Raw genomic sequence first — 16,481 nt, forward strand, 5'->3', positions numbered from 1 at the left:
TGGAGATTATTTAGGATCCAAGATAAAGCCCTGTAGCTCCGGCTACCCCTCCTCAGATCTCATAGGAAGACACAGTGAGCTCTGCAATGACAAGATAAGTGAGCCCGGGTTTCAGCAGTGGAGCAGAAAGGATAATCAGTTGATTGTGCAAGTAGAACCACCTGTTATTCTTTTCAAATCAAATGGCCCACGCAATTATACACGAAACAGGTGTGACGTTAGAGAGGAGCTTTCTGCCCCTGCTTATTCTTTGAAGAAGCAATGTTACTACATTAGAAATACGGAAAACAACCGTCATTTAAAGCCCCAAGGCATGCAAGAATTTGACATGAATAGGAAAAATAACCCTTCATTCCAAGCCCCACGGCTTGCCAGAATTCAACATGAATAAGAAAAGTAACCTCCATTCCAAGCCTCGAGACACAGAAGAATTTGAGGAACTCACGAGTTGCCAGCAGTCCAAAATAATAACTGAGGCAATGGAGTTGTGCCACACGAAAATGTCAACGCGTAAATCTGTCCTCTAGTTACTTTGATGATACTGTAACTACTAAATTATGCCATCATAAGTTGCAGCATAAGCAAACATCCAAATATACTCCATGTACTCAGTAAGCCGCATTCCTTTTAAGTTGGCTTGGCATTCAATCTCTACCGAGTAGCGAACTGTTTTGGCAGCTCCCTGAATGCCCTGCTGAGAGATCCGACGGCAACCTATAACCATCAGTTATTCCAACTTATGAGAACTTACGAGTGTGGCCATCCCATAATTTGTCACGCTGCTACATTGACGGAGTGTGAGGTGACTCAAACAAGGAGCCTGAGCAATGAGATCCATCCCAGCATTAGTTATAGACTCACAATCGACGAGCTCGAGTGTTTCCAGAAACTGAGAGGACGAGAGGCCCTTCATCCCCTCATCACGGAAATTGGTGGCACCGTTTAGCACAAGAGCACGAATTGGACAGGATAGGATGAGCGCTACAATACCCTCTTGTGTCCAGCCTACTTCTGTTGGCCAACGATCAAAGCAAAATGGGAATGTGAGCTCAACAACCTGAAGCATAGGGCAGCTGAGTGCTAGAGCCTTAACGCTAACATCAGTCAATGCGTAATCATCATATCGCAGAGGCATGGGCCAAAGTGAGATGGTTTTAGGGCTGCTGCATCTCTGGAATAGTGCAATCATTTCATTCACATTTAGACCAATAGCATACTCTAGGTAAAGTGTCTCCAATGCTTTGCACTTCCCCAGGAGAAAACGAAGCCCAATTTCTGGCTGAGTTATAATATGAGCCAACCTAAGGTCCTTGAGATTATCACAGAAGGTGTCATAGCTATAAGGGTAGCTAGACACATAGGAGGGATCACGGGCCCCTGTCATCCAATAATCTCCATCAATCTGAAATTCAAACTTTTGGAGATTCGGCTATCCTGGACCAAACTTTAGAAGGTCATAGTGGCTGATACCTTCACAATCCTTTACAACAAGGTCTCTTAATGATCCACACCTCCCAAGGTACTCCAGCCACTCAACATTGTCTATTGTTTTACACTCAACAAGGTGGAGAACCAAAAGATACCTGCAACCAACTGCCACCCAAAAACCCACTAGAAGTTACTGCTGGTGCATGGTTCAGCCTAAGTGACCTCAAACTTTTGCAGTCAGCTAGATAACCAAGACCAGAGTCATCAATGGAAGAGCAGAAACTTAAAGCAATAACCAAAGAAACTTCGTTGTGAGATTATATAGATGGAGCAAGCATAACAAAAACATGTTAATTTCTATTCGTGTGTATAGTTTCCTGCTTCCTTCCCTCACATCTACTTATGGTTCATCCTACAGTCATGATTAACTGGTGTTTGGTCTTAATCATATCACTCCATTTGTAACTTAATGTATGCCGTTAGACAGTATGTGCCTGGTGAATCAGCTACGGACCCAATGCATGAAGCATGAGAGCCATAAAGCAGGGTGTACTATAATCGATCATGCTTATAATGCTACCTACAAATGTTTTTTAACTGTTTGTGAGGGGGGCTCCGCACTTAAATCTATGAGACCAGACAGTAAGCTAGCAATGATATTTGTGATATTGACCAAGGTATCTAGGTTGACCTAACGAAATACTAAAATGTGCATTGTGATAAGAAGGCTTATGTAGATTCGAGGTTTGGTACACGGTCCGATGAGAACAAGGGAGCAGCGAGTGCTCAAGCTAGAAACTACAGAAACAAAGATACTCCAATGCCGATGCAAAGGCGTGTTGATCCCGAGAACGTGTTGATCCCAAGAAACTTTGCTGGCCTTCCCAGAGGAACTGCGGGCTGCTGATCTGTGGCTCTGGCCCTTGCGCGGAGGATGGAGATGAACCTCTCAAGATGATGCAACTCCTTTCATCACTGCGCTAGACCCCTACTCGTTGCTACGTCCATAACTGAAGACTCTACATTGGTAATTTCATTGATTACCACACTACCAAATACATGCTGCCAGTAGATTACCGATGTCTCCCAGTCATAATATATCAGGTATACCACGATATGCATGGATACATGTGACTTTGGTCCATTTCTTTATACTCCGAATTTTGCTTCATTTGTTGTACTACTGGCTAAGTAAGGTTGTTGCTCTATTATATAGCCCCCTCCTTGATCTCTATTGATGTACATGTATTGTACTACTAGCCAAGGTTGTTGTGCCAATTATCACTTTCAATTTCCATGATTCGATATTGTACCAGTTGATAGGAGAACTGGAATGCATATTACTGTGGCCCGTCGTTCTAATGCCATGAGATTCGTGATAGTACGCATATGCGGTAAATAAGAGATAGTGCTGTGTTTGATAAAGCAAAAATTACTGACCCTTGTGTCCTCATTGATATGATTGCCAGATGGCTAAATGGTTGGACTCTTTTGCGGAAAAAGTAGGGAAATCGAAGAAATCTGAAGAGGGTGGTAAGAATGCTAGAGTAGAGCAAATGAAGTCTTTCATGCAATTCAAGGTTGAAGATCTGGTGTGCTCCGGATAGAGTGAATAGCTGGGGAAGTCAACATGTGCAAGGACCCTGATGGAGAAGCTCCTTCATTGACGGAAGGAACACAACGGGCCCTGGTTGCACCTGGGGGGAGTCCCGAGGAGGGGACAACCTACCAGGGCGCGCTAGGAGGCCCAGGCGCCCCCTGGTGGGTTGTGCCCACCCCGGGTGCCCCCTGGACCGACTCTTTGCTCTATAAATACCCCAATATTCCAGAAACCCTAGAGGAGTCGATGAAATTTTCATCCAGCCGCCGCAGAGTCCAGAACCACGAGATCCAATCTAGACACCATCACGGAGGGGTTCACCACTTCCATTGGTGCCCTCCGATGATGCGTGAGTAGTTCTTTGTAGACCTTCGGGTCTGTAGTTTGTAGACCTTCGGGTCTGTAGTTAGTATGAAGATGCACTCCCTCTCTCTTGTTGCTAGAATCTCCATAGATTGATCTTGGTGATGCGTAAATGTTTTTTGAATTATTGCTACGTTCCCCAGCAATAATAACTGAGGCATTAGAGTTGTACCACACGAAAATGTCAACGCGTACATCTATCCTCTAGTTACTTCCATGATACTGTAATCACTAAAACTCAGTATACTGAGTAAGCCGCATTCCTTTTAAGCTGCCAAGGCTTTCAATCTCTACCGAGTAGCGAACTGTTTTGGCAGCTCCCTGAATGCCCTCCCGAGAGATCTGACAGTAGCCTATAACCATCAGTGGCTCCAACTTATGAGAACGTACGAGTGCGGCCATTCCATCATCAGTCACGCTGCTACATCGACGTAGCGTGAGGTGACTCAAACAAGGAGCCTGAGCAATGAGATCCATCCCAACATCAGTTATAGACTTGCAATGCACAAGCTCGAGTGTCTCCAGAAACTGTGAGGATGAGAGGCCCTTCATCCCCTCGTCACAGAAAATGGTGGCACCGTTTAGCACAAGAGCACGAATTGGACAGGATTCACTAGTAGAAAAACACCTAATAGTCCCGGTTCGTAAGGGCCTTTAGTCCCGGTTCATGAACCGGGACTAATGGGCCGTTACTAATACCTCCACCCATTAGTCCCAGTTAAAACAAGAACCGGGACTAATGTGCCTCCACGTGGCTCTGTGCGCCGAGCCCAGTCAGGGGGCCTTTGGTCCCGGTTGGTGGAACCAACCGGGACCAAAAGTCCATGTTTTTTTGGAAAGTGGCTGCTTGAGGGGTTTTGTGGGTTATTTTTCGGTTGTTATATTAGCTAGCTAATAGAGAGAAGTGTCCTATCTTATATCTTCGTCCTTGGTTTACCAACGCTGCTGCTATATATGTTCATTTTACCCGCTGATATAATAACTCATGCATGCTCGCATACATCAGCATATATAATAACAAGTACTCGTCCTACTAATCATGCATCATCATACAACTTCTACTCGTTATTAATAATAAGTCATACGATCATCATCCTCATAGTCATCGAACCCAACCCTACATAATTGTTCTTAACACATGATCATCAGTATCAGGTAGGACCTAAACACCCTTAAGGTAAAATAGCATAAAACAATATAGACCCTGACTCTCCATTATGAAGAATGGCGATCATCCTGTCTCCAATTTTTGCCCTTCGCTGAATGTTGCTTCCAAGAAGCTCCTTACGACTGTCCATACATTTTTTCCATTCTTTGATTATCATGTCTCCACTTCTTTTAGAAACCCGGTATGGACAGTTGAGATTCGTAGAACGACCTGGTTGTATGCTCAAAACATGAAGGCTACCGTGTGTATACATCAGATGAGGCACACAATCATTCGGGATTATCTGTTGAAAAATATAGTAATAACTTCGTAGTTAGCAATGATATGATGTACTAGTTTTAGAAGTGTGCAAAAAGATGCACGGATGTCGTAATAGTAAAAAATCTTACCAGGGTATCTCCATGGTAGTTACCGTAGTTCAACACGTGCACTAGTGGCACGTATTGACCATAATGTTGAGGAGTTCGATTATAGACATTGTAATTATCAAGATCAGTACAAAATGTGACCAGATGATTTTTCTCCTGATAAGTTAGTTCGGAGCCTTCGGTGTAGTAGGTTCTGTCTACCATCTTCCGCACATTCTTTGAAGAATGAAAATAAGCTGTCAATGGAGAATAAGTTGTCAACTATTTTGAAATAAACAATATAAATTACTTAATAACTATGTTAAGCTCACATGGGGGAAGAATTGGAGGTGTATCCACAAGGACGTAAATCATAGGTCTCTCTTGCTCGATCGTAGGATCACCAAGATCCATGGTAACAAGCATACCCTCATCAAAACCATACATCTTGCAAAGTGCTTCCCAATTTTTGCAACCAAAATGGGTTACACTCTGAGCACTGTACAGCTTTACTTGAAAATCCACACCATGATGGGTACTTAGGATAATTTTTTTGGTTTCGAAACTTTCATGGTCTTCAAAACCCATCCTCTCCAAGACATAGCGTCTTGCAAAGCATGGAATAAGCTAGTCGAATAGGAAAATATGAAAAATATTGTCATGATTAAAATAGTTGAAGTCATGAGTAATTACGAAAAAAAAAACTATTATCATCGGTTGCGTACCGTATGAACATCGAAGGTCTCCTCGAGCTTAATGCTGAAGCGACGATCTTCGTCCAGCACAATGAACCTGTCGCAGATACCTCGGTCGTCGTGGCACCAGTCGCACTCCCCCGGGCGGTTTTCGTCGTCCGATGAGTACGACATTTCCGGCCTACGTTCATAATTCAAATATTAAACTAGATCATTATTATTAATCACGGGTTGACTATCGATGATCGATGTGCGTAGCTCCTCCTTTCATTCCCGAATGCATTATTATATCAAATTGTCTAGCACACGGGAATGAAGGACAACTTATCCAATATGAGCATTCAATAAGCAAAACAAAATCATAAAATAAAGTATAGTATTCAAATTAGCATGCATTCAATAATTATAAGCAAAAGTACATCATCTCTTGGTGTTCGTACATCGTCGAATATTATCACTAATACAACTAGAACCGTAGCGCCCGACGGGTATCGACGCGGGCGGTGGACACCCAAAGATAAGGAACCATCACAGGATCATAGCTCCAGTGAGATCCCTGAAGAACCTGCCAGGTATTGTCGAACCTGCCCTCCAATGCAACCATGTAGTGACGGACATGCTCGTCCTCCTCGCTGACACGGTGACGTACCACCTCCGCGGTGTCCGGATGCCTCACCACCGTCACTGGCCCACGCGACCACCACCAAACAAGGATCGGGTCAACAACGGGCTGCCTCCTCACCAACCTACGTCCCCCGGAAGGTAGCACCTCCCAATACCAGCCCGGCGGAGCCCAGTCCCGAACATGGCCCTGACCAAGCAGGCCTCCACCGCCGAGTCGACGACGACGAGGATGCGGGATAGGCATCGCCGACGTCGATGCGGGAACTAATTCTATATATAGTTAAATAGAAGTAGTTTTATTAATTAAATCAACTATCTAGTTCAACTACTAAGCACTTACTATAAATAACTAAGTAGTACTTACTAAAACAAACTACTTCTATATATAGTAAAATAAATTAGTTTATTAAATCAACTAGCTAGATCAACTATATATAAACTACTTCTTATTTTTTTTCCTTTTTCTAAATACTAAAAAATGTAATTAATCTAACAAAAAATCTAACATAATATAAACAAATTAATTACTACACATCTAATCTAACCCAAAAAAATCTAATCTAACAAAAAAATCTATGAACTACATGTATCTAAATTACTACACATCTAACCTAACAAAAAAAATCTAATTAATCTAACAAAAAAATCTAACATAATATAAACAAATTAATTACTACACATCTAATCTAACAAAAAAATCTATGAACTACATGTATCTAAATTACTACACATCTAACCTAACAAAAAAATCTAATTAATCTAACAAAAAAATTTAATCTAACAAAAAAAATCTATGAACTACATATCTAAATTCCTACACATCTAACCTAACAAAAAATCTAATTAATCTAACAAAAAAATGACGGTGGCCGGCGACGGCGACGGCGAGGTGCTCATGTACGGCCGGCGACGGCGACGGCGAAGGCGACGGCGAGGTGCGGAGCGGGGCGGCGCGGGCCGGGGCGGCGACGTCGATCAGGGCGCGCGGGCGGCGACGGCGCGGGGCGGGGCTGGGCGGGGCGGCGACGGTGCGGGGCGGGCTGGGCGGGGCGGCGCGGGGCGGCGACGGTGTCGGGGCGTGGCGGGGCGTGGCGGCGACGGTGTCGGGGCGTGGCGGGGCGTGGCGGCGACGGCGTCGGGGCGGGGCGACGACGGCGAGGTGGAGGCAGGGAGACGCGCGGCGACGTGAGTGGAGCAGGAGAGATCGAAGTCGCGCTAAGTGTTGTATATATAGCAAAGCCTTTGGTCCCGGTTCGTGGAACAAACCGGGACCAATGCCCCCCTTTAGTCCCGGTTGGTCCCACCAACCGGGACCAAAGATCTTCGAAGGGCGGGAAATGAAGACCTTTGGTCCCGGTTGGTGGCACCAACCGGGACTAAAGGGGGGGCATTGGTACCGGTTGGTGGTTGGTGGCACCAACCGGGACTAAAGGGGGGGCGTTGGTACCGATTGGTGCCACGAACCGGTACCAATGCAACCCTTTAGTTCCGGTTGGTGCCACCAACCGGGACTAAAGGCCATGTGCTGCCCGCGTCGCGGCACGAAAGTTTAGTCCCACCTCGCTAGCCGAGGGAGCTCGAGAGTGGTTTATAAGCCCCAGTCCCGCTGCCCTCTCGAGCTCCTCTCAAATGCAGGCTTACGGGCCTAAACGCATTATATGTGCCTGTGGGCCTATTGGGCCTATTGCGGGCCTGAATCCTGGCCCATTGTTGGGTTTCTAGTCGTATTCAGGTCGTGGTAGCCCTTTAGGTGGCATTTTTTTTTATTCTTCCTGCAGCTGTTTTTTTAGTCCCACCTCGCCAAGCGAGAGGCACTCGCAGCTGTTTATAAGCCCTGAGTGCAGAGACGATGACGAAGAGGCTCAATGCTCCTGCACGTTGGTTAGCTTCAGGCCTTGAGGAATACGGTAGACTGCACAGAGCTATGTGCAGTGCAGTTGACACTATTCCGAAAGGCTTGAAGCAAATTAACAAGCATTGCGCCTCTTTTTTATTTTTAATGACTTATTACAACTCAAAAATAAAAAGAAAAAAATTAATACAGCAGAAAAGAAAAAAAACTATATAGAAAACTACTCAGAAATGAATTAAAGCAAAAAATAGTTGTGACTAACTGTACTAAAAAAGGAGCATAGATGCTTATTTTTAATGACTTATTACAACTCAGAAATAAAAAGAAGAAAAATAGTTGTGATTAACTTTACTAAAATATGAGCATAGATGCTTATTTTTAATGACTTATTACAATTCAAAAATAAATAGAAGAAAAAATAGTTGTGATTAACTGTACTAAAAAATGAGCATAGATGCTTATTTTTAATGACTTATTACAACTCAGAAATAAAAAGAAAAAAATAAATATAGCAGAAAAAAACTATATAGAAAACTACTCAAAAATGAATTGAAGCAAAAAATAGTTGTGATTAATTGTACTAAAAAAGGAGCATAGATGCTTATTTTTAATGACTTATTACAACTCAGAAATAAAAAGAAGAAAAAATAGTTGTCATTAACTTTACTAAAATATGAGCATAGATGCTTATTTTTAATGACTTATTACAATTCAAAAATAAATAGAATAAAAAATAGTTATAATTAACTTTACTAAAAAATGAGCATAGATGCTTATTTTTAATGACTTATTACAACTCAGAAATAAAAAGAAAAAAATAAATATAGCAGAAAAGAAAAAAAAACTATATAAAAAGCTACTAAGAAATGAGCATAGATGCGCTTATAGAGGAAATTCAAATTAAATTCATAACAAATTTCAAGAGAAATTCGTATGACTTTAGCCTAAATTCCCTATATAAGGGCATCTATTTTCATTTTCAGAGGAGCTCAATAAGGCAGAGAGGGAGGGGCTTATAAACCGGTCTGATTCTCCTTTGGTTGGCGAGGTGGGACTAAACTTTGGCCGCAACGAGGACCAACCCTGTAGTCCCGGTTGCTGGAATGGACCGGGACTAATGGTCGTCTTTTGGTCCCGGTTCAGGCCACCAACCGGGACCAATGATGGTGGGCCAGGAGCGAGGGCCATTGGTCCCGATTCGTCCCACCAACCGGGACCAATAGGTCCAGACGAACCGGGACCAATGGCCCACGTGGCCCGGCCGGCCCCTGGGGCTCACGGACCGGGTCCAATGCCCCCATTGGTCCCGGTTCTGGATTGAACCGGGACTAATGGGCTGGACCGGCCTGGACCATTAGCCCCTTTTCTACTAGTGATTGGATGAGCGCTACAATACCCTCTTGTGTAAAGCCTATATTTGTTGGCCGACGAACAGAGCAAAATGCGAATGTGAGCTCAACAACCTGAAGCGTAGGGCAGCTGAGTGCTAGAGCCTTAAGGCTGACATCAGTCAATGACGTCCTAAACTCATAATCTTCACAGTGCAGAGGGATGAGTCGAAGTGAGATGCTTTTAAGGTTGCTACAATTCTGGAATAATGCGATCATCTCACCCTCACTTAGACCAATAACGTACTCCAAATAAAGTGTCTCCAATGCTTTGCACTTCCCCAGGAGAAAACGAAGTCCAATTTCTGGCTGAGTTATAATATGAGTGTTATGGCGCTGCTAGAAGGAAGGCGCGAGAGGGCCGGCCGGGGGCCTTTCTGCCCACGGCCGGGCAAGAGGGAAGGGATTTCCTTCTTAATTCTTGCCTGATTAGATTGATACATCTCCTCTCTTTATATAGAGAGGTTTACTTGACTCCCAAGCAAGGCTTACTTGACCCCTAAGCAAGCGACCCTTATCTCTAATTTAGAGACATTATAACCGAGCACTTTTCCAGCCCTCTCAGGTCATACATGTTTTCGGCCGTCGGATCTGGAGTGTTGGGCGTCGCTGGCAGTTGGATTTATCGGCATTTTTTAGGGGTAGTTGGATTTATCAGCAATCCCGTGTGGGCTTAGGTCCGGAGAGCTAGCGGGCTGGGCGGTGCTCCGGTAACAAAATTTGCAGTCTATTGTTAACTTGGCCAACTAGGCCTTGAGCCTTCAAATATTAATTGTTTCCGTGTCATTGTTTTGGAAGGGGAAAACAAAACCATAGTCCGCACGCAGGACGACGGGAGGACGAATTTCATGTGTCGAGCGACGCCCTCCAGTGCGTGATGTTGACCTCGACGGGTCGGGTCGATGTGGGATGCCCCGTTCGCTGAGGTGCTGCGCGAGCTACAGGGTCTTCTTGCGGGCGACGGCAACAGGAGGTGACGGGGAAGCCAATCGAGTGACTCACCGGCAAATTGAGGGATAATTCACTGTTGCTACAGGTCTTTAATGGTAACATGTTCGTAACTCACCGGTGGGCACTAATTCAGGTCAGTTACCATGTCCCTACTTCAATCTCACTGTTTCTTCCCGTCCGCCTCCATACTCTGGCAAATACTGTCACCGGCAGTGGCGCTTTGGTCCTTGTCTTCTAAATTCTGCCAGTCTTCCCTCCTTCGAACATTCCCTCTTCTCCCATCCTTATCAAATTTTTACAATTCTTCTTATTCATGATGTTCTTTGTACTCCCAATTCCTAAATGAATGCAGGCGTCAATGGATTCAAGTGTGATTCTCCTAGGTTAGATTATGTCAATCTCCAATGAGTAACAGACAGGTTAGTATGCGTGTACTATTCTGCCTCCATGAACTGCTTCATATATTTTTTTCCTAATGATGCTATCCGAAAACTTTGCAAGATTAAACAGTAATGAGAGGTCAAATTATTGTGCTGGTGACTATGCGATCCAAGAAAAATATCGTGTTAGTACTATTTGTATTTCTCTTGGCTATTTCTCCATCTCATTTTTATGTCTGATTTTGTGTGTGACATTTTGATATAATATGATGCTTTGTAAATAAAATGCAGCCTATACCAATATCTAGAATAGCATAGGACTATTCACATTTTATAGCTGTATTTTCCACGTAATTTTTTGTGATTTTTTATGTTGTGATATAATACGATGATCTGTAAATAAACATGCAGGTTATTTATGTTGTGAGTCAAAATCTTGGTGCAGATCTCCTTTTGGCCATTTTCATGAAAGAGTGAAGTGCATCCTAGGTCCTGAAACAATTTCAGACACACCATGTAGGTCCTCGAACTATGAAAATCATCATATAGGTCCTCAAAGTGCAATATATGTGCCATCCAGATTCTCAAACCATTTCAGAAGTGTCACACATATCCTAGAACTAATTCAGAGGTGTCACGTAAGTACACACTTATTGCACTTCAAAGGACCCTCGAGGACTTTTCACGGTTCGAGGACCTACGTAACACCTCTAGAATAGTTCGAGGACTTAGGATGCACTTAACTCTTCATGAAACCTAATTTCTTCTCATCTATATATTTAATAGGATCTTTGCATGGAATTTCTATTATGGATTCTTTTGGAAAATTGCAATAAACCAAGATAGATGACAATAGTCACGAATTGCAACCTAAATCTTTCATTGTTTAACTGTACATAAAACATGCAAAATACATGGGGTGTCATGGTTATCACAAACCAAATGCAATTCATATTTCTTCCACTGAAAACAACCAAACTTTGGCCGGTGTCCTTCACATTGATTCATTCTATCCTCAGAAGCAGCAGGGGTCGAGGAGATCATAGGCAGGATGATGCCGACACATTGTTTTGTGTTTGCATGCGTGGATGTTGTTGTCCATTGCGTGTTCACCTAATTGACCGGCCTCTGTTTTCATTTTTTAAATTGGTAACACATTTTTATTTTCTCTTCGGTTTGCAACTTCTTTTCAAAAGCAGCAAAAAGAAGATAGCACGGTCAGGGTGCCTCTTACTTTGTGTCACTGGTTTTACATCTCTTTTCTTTTGATGCGCATATTGATAATTCATGTATGCAATAGAAGTCAAGCAGGATTACAGATCACACGTGGAATGCCACTTAGTCAATTATCAATATGACCATATCAGGTACATCATTGCCTCCAAATAACTATAAGGTACATCATGTATGCAATAGAAGTGTCTTCCTTCTCTTCAGCTGTAGTTCACTGTGTAGATTTATATATACTGCAACATCGATTTTACCAGTGATGAAAGTCTCACGTCTTCTTAGGAAGTGCATTACTTATGGACTTTGTTTGTCAGCTGGCATCTCTTATATATTCCAAGAAGTATGTTATGCTATCACGGAAACCTATATATGTTTGCTGGCATCCATTTTATCTCTATTGTACAGAGAATTCTTTCGAGATGTAGCAGTGCGTGTTTCATATGGTTGAGAAACTAAACACCTGGTTTAGTCTCTCTAAAAATATGTGGGAACGAGAAAGTCAGTATCATTCACTATCCATTCAGTGATACACCATAGTAGTTGATTCAGGTCATTCATGACTTGTTGCGACATTGAATCATTCTGGGTTTGGTTAGTTCAGTTTTTCATTTTAGTTAAAAAAAACTTCTTTGACTTTCTCTTTTGAGCCAATCCACGTGTTGTCCAGTTTCATTTTATGTTGTACATCAGGAAGGGCAATTATTCACTCAGAATCTAAACTTACAAGGTCATGCATTTCGTAGTTAGAAAAAAAATAAGCCTTGGTGAAAATAATTTGCTCAATAACAGAACTAGCAGTTCTGTATAACCATGCAATTATAATATTGCAATTTCCATTTGTTTTTAGGTTTTTAAGTTAGCATGCTGCAGGCCTACATCTCCAGGCTTTCGGGAGCTTATCATGTTGCTACAGTTTATGAATCAGCATTTTTTTTTTTGCATAAATATCACCTTAGGACTCAATGCAACACAGTCGTCATTGTACTAATTTCTCCTGATGTCTACACGAACAACTACTCCATTGTGCTATGAAGGATGTTAGTTGATGCCACTAGAGATACTAAACCAGTTGTAACTCCCAACATCTTGCCATACCACGTTGACTTTATGTACATTCTTCCCTATTGATGGCCGCTCTCCGCAGAGAATGAACAAAGTAGTTTCTCGCTTACATTGTTTTCTTTTGGTGATTTTACTATCACTTTTATGTTTGCCACTTTATTTGGGTTCACGTTACTGGCATAACTATATTTATTAGTAAGCATGTATATACATATATTCATTCTACATGTTGTACCTTTGGTATTTTTATATTCAACTTTTATGCCACTTAATATTTACATAAATCCAAATCATTCTATTGAAAAAATGGACGGGCGCAGCAATGCGCGCCATCATGGTCTAGTTAACCCTAAGACTAACGGACCCATTAGGCCCATTACGTATTCTAACACTACACCCCACCTGGACATGCAGCTTGTCCTCGAGCTGCAGCCTAACCAACTTATAACCATGACTCGACGCAACACAAACCTAACACCTAAAAACAAGCCTTTTACATCTCGGCTTGTTTTATTATTCTCAACCTAAAATGGACTGGGACGCTTTATTTTGAACCCCTTAACAAAAAGTGGACACCATCCGCTCGTCGGGCGTGCACGTGTACAGCCACCTGGATCCCATGGACACCACCTGAACAAAAGGAGTGCATGTGTATGGCCACCTGGAAGTGGGCGCAAGAGTGACCAGCAGAGGTGCCCTCGCGGCGGCCGGTGGCGTAATGCAGTGGTGCTACGCGGTGCGCTCCTATCGGTGACACCATGCCTTCTCCCTGCCGGACGGCTGTTGGTCTGCACCGCACATGAAAGAGTGGAGGGCTTGCCATGGAGAATGACGAGGAGGGGTGCGCCCCCCCAACCGCCGATGTCGCAGACTTTGAGGTCGCTGACCGCGGGGAAAACAGCGCAGGCCGCCCGTGGGGGAAACCACATGCCCAAGATCCCCGACGCAGCGGACGAGATCGAGGTCCTTTGCGCAGCGAAGGGCAACTTGGAGGAGCGACAGCTGCAGACCACGCATCTCCCGCACACGCCGATGCGCTAGGAGGCCGCGCGCAGCAGCCTGCAGCCTCACCGCCGCCGACACATGGCGGGTAGCGATCCAAGACAGAAGCGGTGACGGCGATGGCAGGGACTTGATCTGCTGGATGTGGACGCCCTGGGATGGCGGCGGCGCTGATCGGAACGAGGTCGTCGCACTCCCGTCATAGGGCATCCCATACTGGGCGGCGGAGCTGACCGACGGGGGCTGCTGCAGCTGCAACGGCTGCTGCGCTGTCGCGCCGGGCGCGGCGGAGGCCGCCAGGAGCGGCGGCTGCCACTGCAGCCAGGGCTGGGCGATGGTGGCGATGGATGGCAGCTGCAGCGGCCCGGCGAGCGCGGCGAAGGCCGCCTGGTGCGGCGGCTGCCACGGCAGCCACGGCAGCGCGAGGGCGGCGATGGGTGGCGCAACCGAATGCGGCCCATAGGAGCCGGCCAAGAACAGGTGGATCTCCTGGACCACCTGGGTTAGGTCCCGCAGCACTCCGGACACGTCCTCCCAGGTGAGGACGGTGGGGGCGGGCGCGACAGAGGATCCTGGCGCGGGCAGGAGCGGGATGACGGTCGTGGTGGTCGCCGGAGGCGACAAGGTGACCGGCAGCGGAAGAGACGGGCTTGACGGTGGTGAAGACATGATCGAACCGAAGCTAGCTGATACCAAATTGTTATGGCGCTGCTAGAAGGAGGGCGCGAGAGGGCCGGCCGGGGGCCTTTCTGCCCACGGCCGGGCAAGAGGGAAGGGATTTCCTTCTTAATTCTTGCCTGATTAGATTGATACATCTCCTCTCTTTATATAGAGAGGTTTACTTGACTCCCAAGCAAGGCTTACTTGACCCTAAGCAAGCGACCCTTATCTCTAATTAATTCTAAGACTAGCGGACCCATTAGGCCCATTACGTATTTTAACAATGAGCCAATCTAAGATCCTTCAAATTATCACAGCAGATGTCATAGCTATATGGGTAGCCAGACACGTAGGAGGAATCATGGGCTCCCATCTCAACGTAATTTCCATTAATCTCGAACCCAAATTTTTGGAGATTCGCCCATCCTGGACCAAATTCTAGGAGGTCATACTGGTTGATTCAATCGCAATCCTTTACAACAAGTTCTCGTAATGATCCGTACCTCCCAAGGTATTCCAGTCACTTCATCTTGTCTATTGCCGTGCAGTCAACAAGGTGGAGAACCGAAAGATACCTGCAACCGACCGCCACCTGCAAAATCCCAGTAGAAGTTACTGCTGGTGTGTGGTTTAGCCTGAGGGACCTCAAATTTTTGCTCTCTACTAGATAAGGAAGATCAATGTCATCGATGTATGAGCAGAAGCTTAAAGCAAGATCGGACAGCGAGTGGCAGTGAGATGATAGAACAAGGAGGCCTTGGTTTTTCAACTGGTCCCCGTCACTGTGCTTCCATTCAGAATAATTGATCTCTACTTTCGCCAAATTGGGAAACTGGGAGAACAGCGATACCAAGGCTTCTGTCCTAGTGTTGAGTCCACAGCCAAGACGGATATCATCCCTATGCTCCGCCTCGATGGTGCAGAGCTGCTTCGACACGAGGCAAAGAGAATTACGATCACTTGTCTTGGTAACCCTCTTGACGACCTCTAAAAGCAGTGCCTCTGGGAGACCCTCCATCGAGAATCTCCGTGGCATGACTTGGGAATCTCAATGCTCGGCAAAGAGCTGAAATTTAAATATTATTATCAGAATGGAACAAATCAATATAATCAGATAATAGCTGTTAAAACTCATGTAAAGGGAACATTGATGAGGCTTTGAACGGTTATGTATCTTCTGAAATATTCGTGCGGTAAACTTCAGACTGAACCCTAATTGAGAACTGAGTCATAGCCCAGTGGTAGGAGCATTGTGGTGTATGTCCCTACCGAGTAGGGCTCGAGTCCTGTGACGAGCGCTAGTGTCTCACAGTAACTTAATAAAATTATACAGGGCAGCTCCCCATTCGGACTCAATTTGTTCCACAGTCGACGATGATAGCACCTATTTGTATCTGAAAAAAATTCTGAATCGTGGAACAAAAATAGTTCCTTGATTATTTTATTTGTAGCTAACAGCACCGTATTTGTTGATGTATCTAACCAATCACATGAGCATGTTATAAATTTTAGACGCTCTGGAACATCTGATACTAACAAAAACAAACTTATCCACTCCTGCATTCCGCACACATCCAAAGTTCCAGAGCAGGTTCATACATAAATCTGCAGCAATTAAATCAGACCTAGACACAACACGGTCATGGAATCAACAGAGCACAGCGCAAGAATGAAGCTCACCTGGACACTAGACGGCGGAATCAACACCACTAACTAAGCGCAGTGCAGCAA

At 44.6% G+C, this 16,481-nt stretch overlaps 2 pseudogenes; both read right to left on the minus strand.

Annotated features, from left to right (window-relative positions):
* Positions 1-550: 550 nt before the first annotated feature.
* On the minus strand, positions 551-2,489 carry LOC123139613 (F-box/LRR-repeat protein 14-like; annotated as a pseudogene).
* A 1,133-nt stretch (positions 2,490-3,622) lies between these two features.
* LOC123139614 (F-box/LRR-repeat protein 14-like) lies at positions 3,623-15,768 on the minus strand (annotated as a pseudogene).
* Positions 15,769-16,481: the final 713 nt, after the last annotated feature.

This window comes from Triticum aestivum, chromosome 6B, assembly GCF_018294505.1.
Source record: "Triticum aestivum cultivar Chinese Spring chromosome 6B, IWGSC CS RefSeq v2.1, whole genome shotgun sequence".
In the NCBI taxonomy this organism is placed as follows: Eukaryota; Viridiplantae; Streptophyta; class Magnoliopsida; order Poales; family Poaceae; genus Triticum; species Triticum aestivum.